We start from the raw sequence: 22,415 nt of genomic DNA, 5'->3' as shown, positions 1-22,415 counted from the left end.
TAGGTCAAAAAAGTCTAGATTACCTCACCTTTATTAAGATGAATGAGGGATGGATCCCAAAGGGACTGACAGTGGGCGATACATTCAACTAAAAAAGGCCTGATGAGGGGGACGTAACAGGGATTAAACTGATAAGAATAGTAATACTTAACACACCACTCCTATCTGGTGGCACATTAGATTACACGCGCAGTGCCCCAAATTTGAAGTAGGAGGACCAACCAAGCATCTTTTTCCATCTCCCGGTTCCTAAAATCGATGCCATATACACGTCCCCTGATAGGGGACGTAACAGGGATTAAACTGATAAGAGTAGTACTACTTAACACACCTTATAATAATGCAGAGAGAGGCAATGCAGATAGAGGAGTCTGAAGAAGAAGAGTCAGAGGAGGAAGGTGGCTTTGAGGAGGTGGAAGACCAAACAAAGCAGGCGTCCCAGGGGGCTTGTTGTCACCTTTCGGGGACCCTTGGTGTTGTACGTGGCTGGGTGGAGGAAGAGACCTTCAATGACATCAGTGAGGACAAGGAACGGGACATGGCTAGCTTGGTATCCAAACTTGTGCAAATGGGGAGTTTGTGGTTGTGCAAATGAATTGTTTGCGGTGCGTTAAACGGGGAGTTTCGTCTGTCACTGTGAAGCGGGCGTAACCCTTACACTACCTGATCGATACAACATCATACCTGATGTTTTAAAGCACGTTATACCAAACAATTTAGGAATATTAGGTGATTTATGCCCTTTATAGATTAAAACCAGACTCTGCATCAACTATGTAATTTTCCATGGGATTTTTGCCACAGATCCCCCTCCGGCATGCCACAGTCCAGGTGTTAGTCCCCTTGAAACAACTTTTCCATCACTATTGTGGCCAGAAAGAGTCCCTGTGGGTTTTAAAATTCGCCTGCCTATTGAAGTCTATGGCGGTTCGCCCGTTCGCGAACATTTGCGGAAATTCGCGTTCGCCATTTGCGAACGGAAAATTTTATGTTCGCAAGATCTATAGTCATGTAATATTTTATAAATATAAAAGTAGCAATTGTATTTTCACAGGGAAACAATGGTAACTGTCTTCAAAGTTCTAATGTGGGACCAACTGAATAGCAATTCATATTAGATAATATAGCAGTTTTTGAGAATCATTTCAAATCAACACAATCATGTAATTTCCCAATTGCAAGTGACTCATACTGAACATGTTTACTTTGGATACAGTTAAAAATAAATATATAAATAAACCATAAAAGTATACAAATCAGCTACCACAAAGAGGAACTCAACCACTGAAACTAAGCTCCACTTGGGTTTTCTAGTTTTAAAATTGGTTTAATGTTTTTGTTATCCTAAATTGAATCATGGTACACTAAAAATAAGAAGTGCAAAGTAAAGTTTGAATTTAGTATATATCCCTGCACAAATACCCTGTAACACTGAATGTATAACCTGACACCAGGGCTGGCCTGTCCATAGACCACTGTGGAGCCACGGCTCCAGCTGGCACTCTGACAGAGGCGGCATTTTGCTGCCCTTTTCAACATCTAAAACAGGAGTTCCCAACCCATGGTTGCAGTACAGCTGGACCGCATGGGTTGGAACCTGTGTCAATGTCCATTGGGTGGGCCATGCACTTACGGCCACCTGATGGACATATGCAATGAGGGGCTCAGTCATGCGCTGCGGTGCTTTAACAGCGCGACCGGGACCCATCTATCCACATGGAGAGCTGGGAGGAAGTGATAGCATCTCACCTCCTCCCAGCTCAAACACAATGAGAAAGAGCTGTGCAGAAGGTAACACAGTGGATGGGGCCAGGCCAGGAGAGCAGACCCCCAATTCCCACTAGCCACAGCCAGCAGAAGGAAAATGAGTATTATTATTTTACTATTTATATAGCGCCAGAAAAATTCCATAGGTCTGTACAATGGGTGGACTAACCGACACGTAACTGTATCCAGACAAATGGATACACAGGAATAGAGGGGTTGAGTGCCCCGCTCAATAAGCTTACATGCTAGAGGGAGAGCTGTGTAGTGACATAAAGGGTATAAGTAGGGGTAATGAAAAAGGTTGCTAGAAATGTATTCATTGGGAACTTAGTAGGTTATTTTTGACAGTTGCAGGAGAGGAGTCATGTGGGGGGGGGGGAATGAAAATCCGCTAACAGTTTAAATGATATGCTTTCCAGAAGAAGTGTGCTTTAAAAGATTTTTTGAAGGAGTGGAGACTGGGTGAAAGTCTAAACAAGAAGGGAAGGTGCAGCCCTGGAGAAGTCTTGGAGGTGAGCATCAGATGTGGGAGTATGGACAGATAATTGGCAGAGCGCAGGGGCCTCGATGGGACATACTTGTGTATTAGGAAGGATAGGTAGGTTTGAGCAGCATTATTAAGCCCTATATCTAACTGGAAGCCAATGTAGGGACTGACGGGGGGGGGGAGGGGGGGCGTGGGAGGTGCTGGAAAATGAGCCTTGCCACCGTGTTTATAATGCAGCGGTGCAATCTGGGAACACATAAGACCACTGAGAAGGGGATTGCAGTAGTCAAGATGAGAAAGAATAATGGCATGGACCAGCACCTTAGCTGCGTCTGATGTTAAATAGGAGCAGATGCTAGCTATGTTTTTGAGATAGAAGCGGCAGGATTTGGTGATCGACCTGACATAAGGTGTGAAGGAGAGGTCGGAGTCAAAGAGAACACCTAGGCAGTAAGCCTGAGAGGTAGAGGTGATGGTGGGTCTGTTGACTTGGAGGGAGAGATACTCTTGAGGGAGGAAAGACCAGAGGTTCTGTTTTGGACAGATTGAGTTTAAGGAAGTGATAAGCCATCCAATTGGAAATCACAGAGAGGCAGTCAGAGACATGAGTCCAGATGGGCAAAAAGAGATTAGGAGAGGACAGGTAGATTTGCATGTCATCTGCAAATAAAGGATAATGGAAGCCAAAGAAGCTGATGAGTTTACCAAAGGAGGCAGTATAGATGGAAATCAGTAGGGGACCAAGGACTGAACCTTGGGTGACACCAACAGAGAGGAGTTAGGGAGAAGTGGCAGAGCCAGAGAAAGAAACACTGAAAAAGCGCTGGGAATGGTAGGAGGACCACCATGAGAGCAGTATCTTGTAGACTGAGATTATGGATCATGAGAAGAAGCTGTTAATGATCAACAGTGTCAAAGGCAGCAGAAAGATCAAGGAGAATTAGGATAGAGTAATGGCCACGAGACTTAGCAGTGAATAAATTGTTGGACACTTTGGTCACAGCTGTTTCAAGAGAGTGACTAGCGCGGAATCCAGACTGAAGCAGGTCAAGCAGAGAGTTGGATTTGAGGAAGCTTGTCAATCTAGCATACACTACTCTCTCAAGGATCTTGGAGACAAACCACAATAGCGATATAGGGCGGTAGTTGGATGAGGAGTTAGGGTCGTGGATGCGCTTTTTCAGAAATGCCGTTATGGTTGCATGCTTGAAGGGTGAAGGAAATGTGCCGGAGGAAAGGGAGAGATTGGAAACTTTAGTGAGAGGAAGAGCAAGAGAGGGAGACAGGGTGCGGATGAGATATGAGGGAAAAGGATCGAGGCAACAGGTGGTGGGGTGGGAGGACCGGAGCAGAGCGGAAACCTCTTCTGTTGTAGTAGGTGTGAATGAACATAGAACAGTGGAGTGAGTGGAAGTTGGGTGATGTATTTTATCACCCAAGATATTGGGTCAGCTTGGTGTTTTACCAGGTTTCCATGTGCATGATTGCTGCTCAGCACAAACCCTCCTGTGGATATGATTGGCCGTAACCAGCCTTTGACCCCAAAAGCAATTAACAGGTTTTCATGTGCATGATTGCTGCTCGGCACAACTTTTCCTGTCAGGGCAGTAATGTTGCTCGGCACAACTTTTCCTGTCAGGATGGTAAATGCCATTAACCACATTTTTATGTGCGGATGAATATGTGACAGATGTCTAATTGAGAGGAGAGAGTGGAGTTGTAGAGTTGCATCCTTTTTTTGGGGGGGGAGGGGGGGGATGCAAAGTATTTAGTAAACCAAGTTTTGAGTTGTAAATATGAGTATAATGCAATAGAAGGTTGATTATACATGTCTTGCGACAAGGGAAAGGTTAGCATTTTTTTAGCTTGAAATTTTTTCCATATCGTATAGATAAAATCCGGTATGAGCAGTGGTGTACTTGGTTTTGTGCTGCCCTAGTCATGGCAAAACTCAGGCACCTACTATCCCTACCCCTCCTATCTAAATGTATCTTCCTTTTTAAAACCAACACGCTTGTTTCCTGACAGACACACACACTCAGTGTATGCATACACTCACTGACAGATACAGTCATTGGCGCAAACACTGTTTCAGTAAAAGTGTGTGTTACTTAAACACATACAATCACTGACAGACATACAATCACTGAGAGACACACAAATGCACATTCATAGACACATGCACACTTACTGACAAATGCACACTCACTCAGTGTCAGAAACACACCAAATAAGAATCAGACACACCAAATCAGAGTCAGACACACACACACTGACAGACACACATACACTAGCTGACACACACACACACACTGACAGACATACACACTCATTGGCAGAGACATTTGCACACTCTCTGGCAGACATACTCTCGGTGACAGGCACACACACACTGACAGAGACAGACACACTGACAGAGACACATACATATTCCCTGACAAACACGCATACACTCTCACTGGCAAACACACATTCTCATTGACAAACACACACTCTTTGATAGACACACAAACTCACTGACAAACATATATACACTCTCACTGAAAAACACACACAAGGGGGGCGGGGCCGGACCGCTCCTGCAGCCTAAAGCGAAATCCCACAGAAACCTACCGAGTTCTGGCACAAAATCGACCGGCAACGGCGGCCCCCACCGGGCGGAGTACCCTGGAACCAGGGTGAGGCTGGTCCAACAGGCTTCAGTCCCCTGGAGGAGGAAGCCGACCTGACTCCATTGCGGCCTACTCTGGAGGCGAGCGGGGCGGACAGCCGCTGCCCTGCCGCACACCGTCCAGCGCTCAGAGTCAGACCTACGGGGAAACCGGCCCTGTAACCCCCCCTATGGACCGGGGGGGTGATCCCGGTCCACACCCTCGGGACCCGACCACCGACAGGTATAACTGGTGAAGCAGCAGGGCCACCATAACCCGCGCTCCAGACACAGACACCAAGATGGCGGAGGCCACGTGGGATGGAGTCCTGATCAAAACCTCCCCAAGCTGCTCATCCACAGCGGCGGCTCACCACAGGCACAAGTCCTTGCTGCACTCATACACCTGCAAGCAATCCTGCATCTTAGTATGCTGCCTACCTCGCAGATACAGTACCCCCAGAGGCCAACCGCGGGTCCCCGGTGCACCCTCACTCCTTCAAGCAGGGCATCACACCGCCCCACAGGGACATTAGTGACCCATAACTACCGCTGCACTGGTGGGCCCACCGGCACAGGAAGAGGCAAAAATTGACCGTCCACATTGCCGCTGTCAGAGAGAGTCTCACATGCAGAGCGGGCACAGCGGAGATCTCGCCCAGCACTACAGCCTGTGCGCCCTGATACCACACACCAGCAGCTACAGAGGGGAGACATATCCCGTCCATCTGAAGAGGGACTTGTTCTAAATGAAAGACTTACCTTTCATCACCTTTCCCCCCGGAACCACCAAAGCCTGAGATATGATGCCTGGTGCTATACCCCATCACGATGCCTGCCTATGGACCACACCATAATTATGACCACCCAGCCTGTGGATCTCACCAGCTTGTCTCTTACTGACTGTCACTTATTGCAATCGCAAACGTATGTTTAAATGATCTTTAACCCGATAAATGACAAATGCAGGATTTGAATAGGCACACTTAATTCATCTAGGCAACACAACTTCACTAGAGACGGGCACAATATACAACACATGACCCACCTGTTTATTCACTTTACGACTTGACTGGTCGGACCGCCTGTCACTGCTCACTACCACGTGGAACATACACGCCATACCAAAGCACAGTTAAATGAGTAAAGCAAGACTACACCTAGGGCCCGAGGTTTAAGCGACGAAACCCAACACACTCACCAACCCTAAGCTAATGTAACCAAACAACTGAAATATACACTATTGCTGACCAGCATGCACCCAGCTTGATTTTGTTATTCTCACTTTATGCTTTGTTTGCCTCTCGTACAATAGTTGACCTAGAAAGGCATTACTGACAGAATAGCATGTTCATAACTTATCTAAAAAATGTGCGGAAACCCTCATGCCATAAATGTAAAAGTACTATGTTTATACCTTTAAAAATGCTGTTGTGGCACTGATAAATGCTATGTTATTCCTTGCACAAAGAAAATAAAGCATTTAAAAAAACACACACAAACTCACTAACAGATACACACACACATTTATTATATTTTTTAAATTTTACTCCACTTTGCCTCCCAGCCAGAGGCTGCTCACTATTTAATAGACATGCAACTACTCGCGGTATAGCGAGTAAGGGCATAATTTACTAATACTAAGTAATCTTTACTTAGTATTAGTAAATTTGTCTGAAAGACTAATTCAGGTCTTTCAGCCTTTTAGAAGATAACATCCTAATACCATGGGAATTAGGGAGTTATCTACTTATTCATTCCTGTCACTACATTGACTGGCCAAGTAACTTACATTTTATATGATTGTATGTTACTTGATTGTTGCAAGTGTTGCAAATGCTTACAGGTGAATCCTGGCTACGTTTGTATACTTTTTTATTTAAAATTGTATACAATGTAACATTCTTCTTCTTTCACTGGGTAAGTATATTAGTACTTAGGCAATACTGTGCTTCGGAACTTCGACACTTCAACACTTCGGAAACAATATACTTACCCAGTGAAAGAAGAAGAATGTAATTGGCCAGTCAATGTAATGACAGGAATGAATAAGTAGATAACTCCCTAATTCCCATGGTATTAGGATGTTATCCTCTAAAAGGCTGAAAGACCTGAATTGGTCATTCAGACAAATTTACTAATACTAAGTAAAGATTACTTAGTATTAGTAAATTATGCCCCTACTCGCTATACCACGAGTAGGGGCATGTCTATTAAATAGTGAGCAGCCTCTGGCTGCTCACTGTTTAAAAAAATAAAAATAAAATAAAAAGGTCACCCACCCCCGCTTTTAAACTAAAGGGGGGACCAATTGCCCCCCCGGCCCCCACCCCTGAGTGGCGGGTGGGGGCCCTAATGTAAAATAATGGGGGGGGGCCTATTGTCCTCCCCCCGGGCCTCCACCCCTGAGCAGCGGGTGGGGGCCCTAAATACTAATGGGGGGACCTAATGTCCTCCCCCCTGGCCCCCACCCCTGAGCGGTGGGTGGGGGCCCTAAATACTAATGGGGGGGACCTAATGTCCTCCCCCTGGCCCCCACCCCTGAGCGGTGGGTGGGGGCCCTACAGTAAAATAACGGGGGGGACTTAATGTCCTCCCCCTGCCCCCAACCCTGAGCGGTGGGTGGGGGACCTAAATACTAAAAGGAGGGGGGGACCTAATGTCCTCCCCCCTGGCCCCCACCCCTGAGCAGTGGGCGGGGGCCCTACAGTAAAATAAGGTGGGAGGACCTATTGTCCTCCCCCCGCCCCCACCCCTGAGCGGTGGGTAAGGGCCCTAAAAAAAATGTTAACCCCCCTCCCAGGTGACTAGGGGTTCCCAAACCGCTAGTCACCCTCTCCCCCCAAAAAAATGAACCCCCTACCTGCCCCCCTCACCCTAAAAATAATGAGGGGGACCTTTAACTAAGTACCTGTAAAAATAAATAAAACTAACCATTCAATGTTTTCTTTCTTCTAAAATCTTCTTTTTTCAGCCCCCAAAAAGGCCAAATAAAAAGCCATAATAACCAACGCACTTTGATTGGTGGGTTTAAGCCAACCAATCAGAGTACTCTGACAGGTAAATGAAGAGACTGACAGGTAAGTCTCTGCATTTACCTGTCACAGCACTCTGATTGGTTGGTTGGAAATCCACCATTCAGAGTGCTCAGTGTCATTCTACACAGCGTGGGAAAGTTTTTTTGAATTTCCCCACGCTGTGTAATTTGACTCATAACACTCTGATTGGTGGATTAAGTAACCAATCAAAGTGTTATGAGTCAAATTACACAGCGTGGGGAAATTCCAAAGAACCTTCCCACGCTGTGTAAAATGACACAGAGCACTCTGATTGGTGGATTTCAAACCAACCAATCAGAGTGCTGTGACAGACTTACCTGTCAGCCTATTCATTTACCTGTCAGAGCACTCTGATTGGATGGCTTAAACTCACCAATCAGAGTGCTCTAAGCCTAATTGCAGGGCGGGGAAAGGCTTTATAAGCTTCCCCCGCCCTACAGAGCTCAGTCTGCGCGGAGCCCTCCATGGGTGAAGATGGATTTTTTTTTGTGTTCTGTTTGTTTTTTGTTTTTTTTTGCGTCGGTTATTATGAATTTTTATTTGGCCTTTTTGAGGCTGAGAAAAGAAGATTTTAGAAGAAAGAAAACATCGAATGGTAGTTTAAAAGCGGTGGGGGGTTGGGAGAGGGGACCCTATTTTTTTTTTTTTTTATGAAAACATTGAGCAGCCACAGGCCAAAAGGTCTTTCAGCCTTTTGGTAGATAACTCCCTAATACCGTGGGAATTAGGGAGTTATCTACTAAGTGGCTGCAATAGAAGTCCCGAAATTCCGAAGTGCCGAAGTTCCGAAGTTGCCGAAGTTCCGAAGTCTTGAAGTGCAGAAGTCTTGAAGTGCAGAAGTCCCGAATTGCGAAATTCCCGAATTTCGGAATGCCGAACCGAACCGAACATTTTCCCCATGCACATGCCTAGAGATGCTATATCAATTCATTGGACCCAAGATTCCTCAATATGTGCCCAGTACAGGGGCTTAGGGTGGAAATGTGCAGGCACTCGGCTGCATAAGAAGACTGCTTGGTAGTAGGATTGTAAGCATTTCACCAACACCATTTGCTTATATAAAGTCCTAAGGGCCACCCTTGAACATTTCCCATTTCCCCAAAACTTTGAAGTATGGGGTTGGCACCAAAATTGTCAGAGAACATAATATATATTGTATATAAATAAGTAGTTGTTTCCCTGTCTCGCCTCCCTCCCTTCAAGAGTGGGAAAAGAGGGATATAAGAGGCCGAGGCCAGGGAAGTCTGGTCAGGTGGTGGTGCCAGCTCCACCAAGGGCTTGAACCCACTAACAATTTAATAGAAAGAAACAAAAGAGGTCTCCCCTAGGGGAGATCTGCTGCTGGCAAACTGAAGAATAAAACAACTTATATAGAAAGCTTGAACCACTAGTCCTAGAAAGTGTGGCAAATATATAGAGGGGACAGAATTGATAAGAAACAGGGGTATGTGCCTCTCATTAACTCAACAGGTATCCTTTGTAGCAAAATATGTAAAATAACAAAAAGTCTTTATTGGATCCTTTAAAATCAAATAAACAAGGAGTACTGTATTAACCTCCCCCAATTCTGGCTAATTAACATGCAACGATAGTAACACTTCACTTGTTATATGTTGAAGCCCTCAGCCAGGGGGGGGGGGGGGGGGGGTCCCTTTAAATCTATTGGTTTGGGCCAGTGCCTGCGCAGGGTAGAGTGATGCTTTGATGCCAATACATGGATATACAAAAATGTGCTGCGCCTAAATCACTCTCGTGACATAGGTATATATTATCACATAAATCAGCAAAAACTCTTGAATAAAGGCTTCTGAGCAGGAGGGATTAGCTTAAAAGAGAATTCTCTGTGCTAGACCCTAATTCTCCTGTAACACCTTCAAGGGTGTTCTGTGCTGAGCCTTAACTGATGCGGTTTGCCGTCTGCTTAAACCCCCAGCTATTAGGTATAGGCTTCTATCCAGGCGAGATGGGCTAGAAGGAGAAAATCTCTGAGCTAATCCCTAATCCTCCTGTAACACCTTCAAGGGTGTTCTAAGCTGAGCCTTATCTAATGCGGTTAGCCTCTTGCCCAAACCCTCATTGCCATTTGTCTAGGAAAAAACACACAAAGTGAATTAAAAAATGGGTCTAAATACCCATAGTGAAATACAGTGTCCCTTAAGTTAGCCCCTGACGAAGGTGTCATCGCGGGCTTCAGCTCGCTTTTCTTTCTCACATTTTCCTGTTCACTTAAGGGACACTTGTTACCAGAGTTTTGTACCATGAGGGGTGTAGAAAGATGCAATAACTTCCCTATTGTGGTGCCTATATGGGGATGGAAATTTGAAATACAATATTAATAAATTATGCAATAGCAAAACAGTGCACTTTGTGTGGCATCTTAATGACATAGAGGTTTGTTTAATGTAGAAGTGCAGATCACAATTTCAAAGCATACAGTTTATGCAAAAATAAAGCAATAAATAGACTGCTAATAGATCATTTGAAAATTACCATTTGTTTGTTTTGGAACTATAGATCATAAAATCGTGATTGTTTGTAAATTAAAAATTGTATTTCAAAGGACATTGCAATCTGATGTGTGCACTGATTCTTTCCAGAGTAATTGTATTCATTGTTACAATTAGATATTTTTTAGCACAACAATGTATTCCAGTTTTAATGGTATAGAATGGCTACTTATCATTTACTGGGACTGGATATATACATTTGTGTAGCCTATTATTATTAAATGCAATTTAATATATATTTGTGGCACAGTTGCCAGTATTGTGGCTTTAGGCCAATTATGTTCGATCTTGTAGGTGGACCCACACTACAGTACTCGGTAAGAACTATTTATGTGCATGATTCAAATTTCATGTTTTATTTGTTAACTGTCTATGAGTAAGTGTCATAAAAAACCTAGAAGTTATGTTTTAGTTTTTTTTCCAAATCTGTGTCTCACTGCTGTATTTTTGTTTTACATTATATGAACATATGATAGATTTTTTTTTAATCATACACTGTGTCCTGTGGATTTATGTCTGGTTCCAGTTCCCAATTGGGGGGAAATTACCAGTTTTGTTTTATATATTTACTATCTATCTGTGGGAGGCAGGGGTAGTGATGTAGTGTGGTGAGAACCAATGTAGAAGCGAGGAAAATAGTAAATTGGGGTTTAAATTATTTAAAACGGGGGCGGGGCCTGGCCGCCGGCGGGATCAGACGCGTCTGTCTGAGCTCCTGCTCCGGGACTGGAAAACCGGCGACAACCGCTAGCGATAGTCCACCCAGCTCACCGAAACAGCAACCAACCTGACCCCCATCTGCAGAGGTACGCGGAGACACCCGCCAAGACCGCCAGCACCGTCCCGATAAGGGCCTGGGGCGCATGGGAGCTTGAGCCGGGACGAGACGGCCGCTCGCCCGGGTCTCCGGCCGGTGCCTGGCCTCCCCCCCCCCTCTGGACCAGGGGGGTTATCCCGGTCTGCACGGGCAACCAGAGGTGCGGTAAGCGGGCATGCAAATCTCTACTCTGCCGCAGACCAAAGGGCATTCCTCATCAAGATGGCCGCCGCACAACAGCCATGTGCGCGACCTACCCGCAAGCGGAGCGAGGGAGAAGCCTTTCGTAATCACAGCTGGCCCCAGTGATATGTCGGCTGACCACCATCAAAGAATGCTGACAAATGGGATTAAAACGGCGCTGAGACAGACCTCTTACCTACCTCCCACCCAGCCTGAGACAAACTGACCCACGAACCGACGAACACAAGCTAGCGACACCAAGCACACCACGATGGCTGACCCAGACCCTCAGAGGACCAAGAGAGAAAAACCTATTGGCATGCAGCTGCAGCCCCAGAAACACCAACGAGACACTCAGAGGGACATGGCTGGACGATATTCTGATACCAGCTCTGGCGGACATTTGCCCCCAGCCACGCAAAACGGGCAGAGCAGGTACCGTGCAGGAACGGGACCCCCCGTGTATGAGGTGCCGGGACCGTCAAGAAGACGACTCCCCACAGAGGCAGAAGGTGTGACCCCGGTCGGCGGAGGGGATAGTGCTAAAGCGACCTCTTTAAATTTAGCCTATGTACCGCTTATAAGTAAAATGTACTAGCCTGTCTATATAGCATAATACTATACAACTTATCACACATTTAAGCGTGACTAAAACTGACGTTTTCACTACTAGCCTAGCATGCTTAATGTCATGTCGTTAAAAGCCTGAATTAATAGCCTGAATTAATAGCCTGATTTCATAGCCTGATTTCATAGCCTGATTTCATAGCCTGATTTCATAGCCTGATTTCATAGCCTGATTTCATAGCCTGATTTCATAGCCTGATTTCATAGCTTGATCTAATAGCCTGATTTAATAGCCTGATTTAATAACTTGATTTAAACGCCTGTTTTAAAATCCTGTTTTCTATGACTGATTTATGAGCCTGTTTTCTCAACCTGATTTATTAAAAAACGAAGCATCGCTGTCCCAGAAATGTAATAGTTTAAAGCTGACAATGTTTAAACCCTCTACTGTAATCAAACTATGTGTTTCCCTCCTTCTCTTCTGTACCCCATCAAAAATGCTTCAATAAAAGAAAGATTGACAAAAAAAAATAAAAAAATATTTAAAACATGTTTTGCTATTTTTTCAACTTTTATATACTTTATTCTGCCCTCTAACTGTAGAAATAAAATATATTGTGTGTTTTTATTTAGTTTAGTAGCAATGCCAATATAAAAAATAATTTTCTTAGCTGGAAAACTTGTAAGTAGATATGGATGATGAAGTCCAAAAGTGGGGTTCCAAGAAGATTGTCCAAAGGTTAGGTTCCATGTCAAGAACCACACCAATTTCCTGGGATACTTGCATCCAAAGTTGCACCACCAGAGGACTGGTCCATCACAAGCGAACTAGGATCCAGTAGTTCTGTAGCCTCAAAAGCACAAAGAGGAATGTGAAGGGTGCATATGTGATAACCAATTAGGAGATAAATTCCATCTGACTAGAGTGTTATATGAATAGCCTCTTTATAAAGTGTTCACTATCACCTTGCAGCATTTATCAAAGATGGTGGTCCATTTTTCCCACCCCCAGAACTATCCCAGCTAAATCTCCCACTTGAGCACTTAGGAGCACTGGTCAGATTGAATAACATTAAAATGGCACTGTCATGGCCAAATCACGTTTCTTTTTTTTAACCCCCCTCCCGACTCCACTACATTTAATTTTCCCCTAGTAAACCTCAAATGCCCCTTGGCCTACCGAGGTCCTGGGCGCTGCCATCTTTGTGTGGGTAGATGAAGTCCCTGTGGGACACGTCATCTGCCCACACTAGTGCTGTGAAATTCCCACGCATGCCCAGTTAAAGACTTGGACATGTGAACGGGAATTTAATCTATTCATTCATTCGTCAGAATGACAAATAAATTAATAGAAATTTCAAACGAATGAACAAGACCTCTTCATTCGTTCATTTGGTTTATTACAAGGAGGGAGCTACCGGTGCGCAGCTCCCTCCTTGTAAAATGTAAAAATAGAAGCGGCAGGGAGCAGTGCTACCCCGCCACTTCCTAAGCCCCCCATGTCCTCCCTCACTCTATGAGGTCAATATGACCCCCATAATAGCATAAAGGAGATTCAAATCTCCCGAATGCCCCTACAGGTCGCGAGTAGAGTCATGTCTACTAAACAGTGAGCAGCCAATGGCTGTTCACTGTTTAAAAAAAAAAAAAAGTGCCCCCCTCCCGAGCCTCCATTCGTATTGTGCGAGTGGGGGCTATTAAACTCCGGCCCCCCACACATGAACGACAGGTGGGGCCCTAAATGAAAATGGGGGGACCTATTGTCCTCCCTCCCCCGGCCCCCATCCATGAGCGGTGGGTGGAGGCACTAAATGAAATTGGGGGGGCCCCCTCCCATGAGTGGCGGGTGTGGGTCCTAAATCAAAACAGGGGGGGGGGACTATTGTCATCCCCTGTGGCCCCCACCCATGAGCAGTGGGTGGGGCCCCAAATGACTATGGGGGACCTATTGTTCTCCCCTCTACCCCGGTGCCCACCCATGTGTGATGGGTGGAAGCTAAATGTTATCCCCCCCAGGTGATCCACAAGCCCCTAGTTACTAAAAATGTTTTAATAAAGACCTACCTACCCCACTCACCCTAAAAATAGTGAGGGGGCACAAGAAAACTAAATACCTTTAAATAAAAAATAACTTACCATTTGATGTCTTATTTTTTCTAAAATCTTCTTTTTTTCAGCCTCAAAAAAGGTCAAATAAAAATCCATAATACCTGTCACAACTGTTAAAAAAAAAAAAACTGTATTAAAAAAAAAAAACTTAAGCGCAAAAAAAAAACAGACAGAAAAAAGGCAAAAAAAGTAATCCATCTTCACCCAGTGAGGGCAACGCGCAGACTGAGCTCTCAGGGTGGGGAAAGGCTTATAAAGCCTTCCCACGCCCTGCAATTTGACTTAGAGCGTGCTGATTGGTTGATTCCAAGCCAACCAATCAGAGGGCTCTGACAGGTAAATGAAGAGACTAACATGGAAGTCTCTACATTTACCTGTCACAGCACTCTGATTGGTTAACTTGAAATCCAGCTAATCAGAGTGCTCTGTGTCATTTTAAGTTCCTTGGAATTTTCCCATGCTGTGTAATTTGACTCAAAACACCGGGATTGGTTACTTTTCAAATTGAAAGCCAGCAGTCACAGTGTTTTGAGTCAAGTTACACAGCATGGGAAAATTCCAAAGAACTTTCCCACGCTGTGTAAATTGTCACAGAGCACTCTGGTTGGATATGTTCCACCTCCCCCATTTTGATTTAGGGCTGCCACCCGCCGCTAATGGGTGCTGTCCAGGCAGGGACACTAGTTCGCTAGTTCAGTTTAATAACCCCCACTCGCGCAGCACGGATGGGGGCTCTGGAGGGGGGACACTAGTGTTTTGTTTTTTTTACCCCACAGGCTGCTCACTGTTTAGTAAACATATCCCTAGTCGCAATATATAATCTTTACTTAGTATTAGTACATTTGGTTGAAAGACCAGTTTAGGTCTTTCAGCCTTTTTGTAGATAGCTCCTTGATACTGTGGAAGTTATCTACTAAGCTGCAAGATGCAGCCGCAGCATGAATCGAAATTCCATTCATTCAAATGAAATTCCGATCCGAACATTAATGAACAAACTGTTCTCATTCTGTTAGGATGAAATTCGATAGTTTCGCCGGTGTCCTGTCTAAATGACAGGACGTTCGGGAACACTGACAAGAAGCATCGCAAGATAATGGAGGAAAGAATTTTGGGAAAATATCTCTTACCACAGGAAATGGAGCATACTTTATTCCTCCTCTGGTCAGAGATGGTCAGACGTAGGAAACCTCCATAAGACAAAATAGTCCTTACTTTGTCTTATGTTTTAAAAACTAGAGCAGACAGGAAGAAATGAAGAACGGATTCTGACAGATGGAGAGAAGAGGAATCAATTGGGGAAAGGTAAGTTCAGCATGACCTTGCCGCTATAAGAAGAATATATTATGGAGATGAAGCTAATATATTATTATTATTAATAATAATAATGTATTAATTTTTTCAGGTCACTATATGGTATTTCCTCTATCTTATCTATCTTGTGTGTCTGTCTATCTCATATTCCATATTCGCATACATTGTGAAGTTGAAATATCAACCTTGAATTGAAATTGATTAAAAGTCCTGTTGGACGATTTCGATTTGTCCTCTGTCCTTCTGATCATCACATAAACAGCTGTTTGTGCAATAAGTGGAAAATTGCAAGAAATATATTAAAATGCACCTGCAGCATCAAATCTTTGTTCTTCATCTAAACATTGAGATTAAGTAACCTGGGTACCTTTAGTGGTGAACCATTTCTTCTGAACATACTGGTAGAATTTTTTTTTTTTTTTTAAATTGAAGGACTTCTTTCTGGTAAAGCATTTTATGGGGAAATGGAAATTTCAATCTGTCTTAAATTTATTTGTCCATGAACTGGCCTGCATTTGGTTCATCCAGTGCAGCTGAAGGGTGTTTACAGAGGTCTAAAGTTAATATCTCCAATCACAGTGAAATAGCAAAAAAACAAAACAAACAAAAAAAAACCACTTTATTAAATATGTTAATGATGGAACTTCATATATTTTAAATGTTTTGGCTAGAATTATTTTAGTGTGAAATACACAATTTGCACTTTAAAATTGAGGTACAATACTTTCAGGCCACTGCTATTTTAATATATATAACCTTTTTGCAATTTTAGCCAAGTAGTTTATCACAGACCTGATTAGCTATGTAACTATGTAACTATGTAAGGTATTTCACAGCACACAGCTGAGCCCAATCTTCTTGATTCTTGACTTACAAAACATTTTTTAAAATACACAAAAAATGGCACTTAGGTAAAGGAGGACCTGCAAATGCTGCTTATGTTATGATCTGAGCACAAGAGACAGGTTTCATATTGTGAATACCTTAGGAAAACAATCAACTTAACATGCATCTTTATTTGATTGTGTAACATTAAACCAGTAGTAATGCCTTATCAATTTTTGTTATTTTATCACACGAAAGATGCTAAAAGTAAGCTAAGCAGTGGATTTCAGTATCCTACATGTAAATATGAATTTTAAAAAAATAGACTGGAAAAAAAGACAAAAGAAGAGAAAAGAAAAAGAAAAGTATAGGCTGGAGACTGGAAAGAATACATTTGAGGTCAGTTAACTGAACAGAAAATTTACTTTCCAGGGCTTACATATTTTAATATATGTACCTGGACTCAAAGTATCCATTTGCCACTAGTCATTTGTGAGTGAAAATGTAACCTTGTCGAGTAAATAGTCACCCTTTGGAAGGTATACTATTACGATATGCAGTGGCAACTAATTTTGAAGGACTGGCTTGTAGCATAGGAACTTAAATTTTAGGTCCGAATTCTACCAATACATATTTATCAATGTAAAATTTTTGTCATAAACTAAAATGCCGTATTTACTCAAATTTAATGTGCCATCAAATCTAATGCGCACCTCAATTTTTGACACATGGAAGCTGAAACATGTTTTTGCTGACAATTGTAATTTGCATTTATATATAGCAATTTTAGTGTTACATGTTAAGTCTATTATTTCTTAAGCAGAAGGAAGGGTGAGTTCTATGATGCAGGCTTTTTAAGGGAGTAATCCTTGGTAATAATAGATTTTCTAAATTTGGAAATTGCTCGCAGGTATATGTAATTAAAACGCATAGTTTTTTAATATATTTAAAATAAACAGGAAAATAACTTGTAAACAGGAAAATAATGGTATTATCGTTAAAAAATTAATTTGATAGACCCTATAAAAAATAAAATAGAAAAAAGAAAGAAAGAAATATGTGTTAAGCTGTATTGTATATTACTCCAATTTCCTTGTTTTGTCAATTAGCTAGTCTGAGGTTGGCAACACATATGCAACAAATATTTCTCTTGGTTGCTACTCTGAGTGAATAACAAAGTGTACTTATTTAATCAAGGATAGTAGCATAGGTAGCTAGTTGAGCTGGAGTATCAGAAGGAAAACACATATTAAATTCAATAGTGCATGTAGTATTGTACTGATTAATATGGAGCTATATAGATTAAGCTAATATTGGTAGCAAAGGTTTTATATAGGTACTTCTAATACCGTTTCTGTCTAATAGTCTTGTAAGGAGGTTCAATTTCTGTCTAGTAATTGCTCATTATCGCTATAAATCTTGCTGTCTTGTAGGAAAGTGAATACCTATGCTGTGCCTTCAAGAGCACCTATTAGCTTGGTATAAAGATTCTAAGGTTTCTGTCTATATGTGCCTTCAGGTGCACCTATCGTCAGGTTAAGTTAAACACCTAGAATATACTTGCTTAAGCCCTCTTTCAGAAACAACATTTGTCTGTGTGAATTCGCCAGGATGTAATTTGCCTGTGTGAATTCACCTGTTCGAATTTGTCTGTTTGAAGTCGTCTGTTTTAATTCACTAGTTTTAATTCGCCCGTGTGAATTTGCCAGAAAATTTTGACTTTTGCCCCGAATGTAGATTCGATTAAATATGATAATTGGTTCATGACTGTCTCCAGAACATGTTAATGCCATTATTTTTCCCTAATGCATGCTTCTTTTATCTTTTAAAAAGGTTAGTAGGATAAAACCTTTGTGGCTGCTGTCCTGTATTCAACTCCTCTCCTGTTACTGAAATGCTGGAAGATGATGTGGAGAGAAAAAATATTTTAGATCTCTCCCCCATCCTATGGTTAACAAGAGAATGGCTTAATGGGATTTCGATTTCAACGAACATCGTGGCGGAGTGTCAGCCTCTCGTGACAATTAAAACATAAGTTAGTATAGTAGTGACAGGTGAGGTGATTTCACTGGCCAGCTTCTGAAAATCACCTCTGAGCATTGTCTTGAGATCATCCATTAGCCTTTTAATATTTATCTCTGTTGCTGTGCCTCCAACATGCACAGAGATAGATGTGATGTCGCTCTGTTCCGAGCTTGATGCTGGGGAGAGGGCTGCCACGTCGCCATCTTGCTTTCGCTTGGTCGGCGTGGACAGGGCTGAGACCTGAATATTGGCCGCTTTTTGCCGCATTTTTCGCGGCGTTTTACTTGCCATGGCTTTGGTGTTTGCTGTCTGGTGTCAGGTAAGTCGTTCCCGTACAGAATAGCTTTGGATTCACGCTTTAAACTGCTGCCGTCGACGGAGCTCTCCTAGCTTGCGACCGGCGCCATTCACTTCGTAGCCACGCCCCCCCCCAATAATACACTTATAAGGGCTCCAAAAGCAACCCTATATTGAAAAGTAGTACACATTTAAAATTGCATATTCAGGAAGGAAATGTAGCAGCAGCAAGTATCAACAGTATGAAAGATGTAGATGAGGGTCATTCAACAGCACATGTATCACCAGTAATATTACCTATAGGAAATATCACCTTTTCATCCTGGAATCTATTGAAAACCAAAACAAGAAGCTTTGTAATAGTAGCAGTAATATTAATACTATTAGTCTGATAGAGGCAGCAGTGCCAGTTACATCCTCCTCTACATACTCAAAAAGCACACTAAGAAGCTTCAGTGGCACGTCAGTGGAGTAGAAGCACCACAGCAGTACCACTAGAATCCACATTTTTACAAGCAGGGAAAAAGTGTGGGATAATTTTGATAGTGTAAGAGATGGGTAATTGGCAAAATGCAGGCAAGGACCATGTATGACAAGGACATTAGCAGGGGAAATGTTCAGGGACATCGGATAAGCACATGGATGACCAATCATCTCTGCATACATCACAAGGCTTATCTGTTGCAGAAGGTGATTTAAAGGAAACCTAGCCAGTGTGTAGAGTAGGTAAAAGGTTAAGCAGCTGCAGGACCCTCTCCTAGTTTTAGGAGTGAAGAGGTTAGTTAACACAAAGACTGACCCTGAAAAAATTGGTGCTGTACATGTAATGGGGCATATAAAAAATCTGTCAAATAGGGTGAGAAGGTCGATAGGCCACAGTAAGGCAGACGGACAGAGCATGCACTTCACCACATAGTGCCATTGGCACACAGCATGCTTTTTATTAACCTAATGGCACATACGTGACAGCCAAATTTCCCTTATGCTCCAGAAGAAGGCAGATCTGGTGACACAAGTTCTTACATGCTTCATGCAGAGGTTATGCACGAGTAGCAAACCTTAAGTAGTATTCTGGCAGCTCTTAGGGAGTAAATTTGAGAGGATACCACCACAGCAGTATACAAATACTTTGTAATGTCATTGGGGAGCCAATGTGGTTAAAGCAGTCAAAGATGGTGACTTTATTTGTGTGTGCTGTATGTTTTTCATGTGGTGGTGAGAGGCGCACTTTCTACTGCTGCAGAGGCAGTCTATTAGAGAGGTACCAAAAGTTGTCAGGCACTTTCACCCCAGAGGGAAGTCCAGTCAAAGGTGAATGGAGTATCATCATCTTTACCAAGATGTTGTGAAATGGTGGAACTCCACTATGAAGATGATGGAGCATATCCTCCAGGAAATGTTGTGCCATCAGGTGCATTGCAGTTTACATATATAAAAAAAGAAGGTGGTACATGTGATCTCATACTTGATTTGGAAAGTTTTACTGGTGTGTGGATAAGTAATTGTTTTGCTGGGGCCATGTCTTTCTCAGAAGCACACTGGCAGAAATACCATTCTTCATGTCCAAAGTTTCCATCTTGAGGTCGTTTGAAGATGTTTTGGTTTTTTTTATTTTTTTTAAACATCAGATTTCAAAATAATGATTTTAAATTCCTCAGAACACTAAGGAATTAACATGTCAAGTAAATTCTTAATTAGATAAGTTTTTACATTAAAATGTTTTAACAGCACATCATTTGTTGATAACAAATGTGGTTATGTGCTAAACCTGTAGTGAATTATCTAATCCTTTCAGTGGCTCATTAATATGCATCAGGCACATGATAACAAGGCTTTAGTGGTAGGAGAAAAAAGTCATAAACATAATTTTATTTTTGTAGCAATAAAACCGCATTGATGAATATTAATTTAATATAATTTATGTACTGTCAGGCAAACATCTGTGAGCAATTTTTGTGTCAAATTCATTTTTCATGGGGATCTTACAAATAGAGTGTCTGGCATTAAATAAACAAATAAGAAGATGACATTTCTCTAATTATCTTCTTTTTTGTTTGTAACATTTCATCATAATCACCATAACCTGTTAATTATAATATAATCTTGTTTTTCTTTTTTCTTTTCATATAATTCTACATGTCGTATGCATAACTAGCACATGACATGATGAGCTGTACAGAGACACTGGAATGGTAAATGGTAAATGGCAGGGTCAGGTTTGGCAAATTGATTTCAGAGTAATTGTTGATAGGAAATGTCATGCATGACTTTAAATTTATGGGTGTGCGAGAGAAATGTAATAATCAAAATGAGGTGACAGTGACTCATAATTTGATGTATTTTGTATTTTTTTTATGAATTGCTTTGCAGCTATGTGTTGTTCCTATAGAGAGTGCTACATTTCCTATGCTCAATATCTTTAGTTTTCTAATCTTGGTTTTCTATATACTACATACATGCTGTAGCAATAGTATACATAGTATAGCAGTTTCCACAAAGTTTAACCGGCAGCACAGGACTATGAACATGTGCATATTGCCCCATCTTGTTTTGTGACTATCTTTCCACTAGTTAGCTGAAATGTCCAGATAAGGAAAGCTTTGTGTTACCTTCACAAGTTACTAGAACAGATTCTGGTAATATTTTAATCCATAAAGATGCCTGCGCTATTACGTTTAGCTCAGAACTGAAAGGCAGGGACCAGGTAAGAAGTCAAACCAATCAAAATTTTGACTACGTACAATGGACAGCACCATGGCACTCCTGGCACCATAACAACCATATCACTCTTATGTGGTTGTGGTCTTTTTGCTTTCAAGATTTTTCAACCAAGAAAAGTTATATGTAGTAATTACTACTCTACTATCTCTACAATATGTGCTTTTTATAAGATTTTGTAGCTACCGTGTCTAATCCTTGTAACATAATACCAGCTGCTGCTTTATTCCTAAATTGAAACTTTCCCTCTGTCTAGTTGAAATATACAAAATCACAAGAAGAACATCTTATACATCCTATGGATAGATTTGACCAGGGCACACACAAAGCCAGCTGTTTCTACAAATACATATATACATTTTTTAAATGTGTCTTCCAGGACCCCAATATTACTGGGAATGGTATAACAAGTTGATTCTAATTCATCCTTCACACTATATGCAGTGAACCCAGGAGATGCACAGTCTCCTTCAGCATATATCGAATCCCCATACAGGGTTATCCCCAAAATACTAGGGCCCAGGTGATGCCCATCGTATGTTAAATTATGGGTTTTAGTCCCTACCCAGTGATATTGGCTTCCTGGTAAATTAATGTATTATAATTTAATTCAGGCTTCCCCAAACTCTGGCCCCCCAGATGTTGCTGAACTACAACTCCCATGATTCTATGAATAATATTGATAGGCTGAGAATCATGGGAGTTGTAGTTCAGCAACATCTGGAGGGCCGCAGTTTGGGGAAGCTTGACTTCATTGTTTATATTTTATATATTGCAATGTGTGTTTCGGTGGTGAATCAGAGAATTTTGTTAAACTAAGATTTGTGTAAGGTGGAACAAATTCTCTTATGTTACACTGTTGATGACAGCTTGAGAGAAATATATAAAACAGTAAGTTATATAAGTATAACAGTCTGCTCATGGATGAGGCTGCACGATAAAGAATAATCAAAGTAAAACTCATTATACTACTACAAATTGCTAAACTGTTAAAACATACCATAACTGATGAGAGTGTACAATACTTTGTAGGTTGTTATAATTATGTAAAAGCAAAATGAATGTTTATTTAAATTGATAAAGTTTAGGTTTA

At 42.0% G+C, this 22,415-nt stretch overlaps 1 protein-coding gene across 2 annotated transcripts in view; it reads left to right on the top strand.

The window, feature by feature from the left end:
- The window catches only part of GPC6 (glypican 6), a 946,336-nt gene that overhangs the window by 334,586 nt on the left and 589,335 nt on the right, over positions 1 to 22,415 (top strand). The gene's annotated exons all lie outside the window — the stretch shown is intronic.

The sequence above is a fragment of the Pelobates fuscus genome, chromosome 1 (genome assembly GCF_036172605.1).
Source record: "Pelobates fuscus isolate aPelFus1 chromosome 1, aPelFus1.pri, whole genome shotgun sequence".
Lineage (NCBI taxonomy): Eukaryota > Metazoa > Chordata > Amphibia > Anura > Pelobatidae > Pelobates > Pelobates fuscus.
The sequence above is the reverse complement of the archived record's forward strand: the minus strand, read 5'-3'. Positions and strand labels throughout refer to the sequence as shown.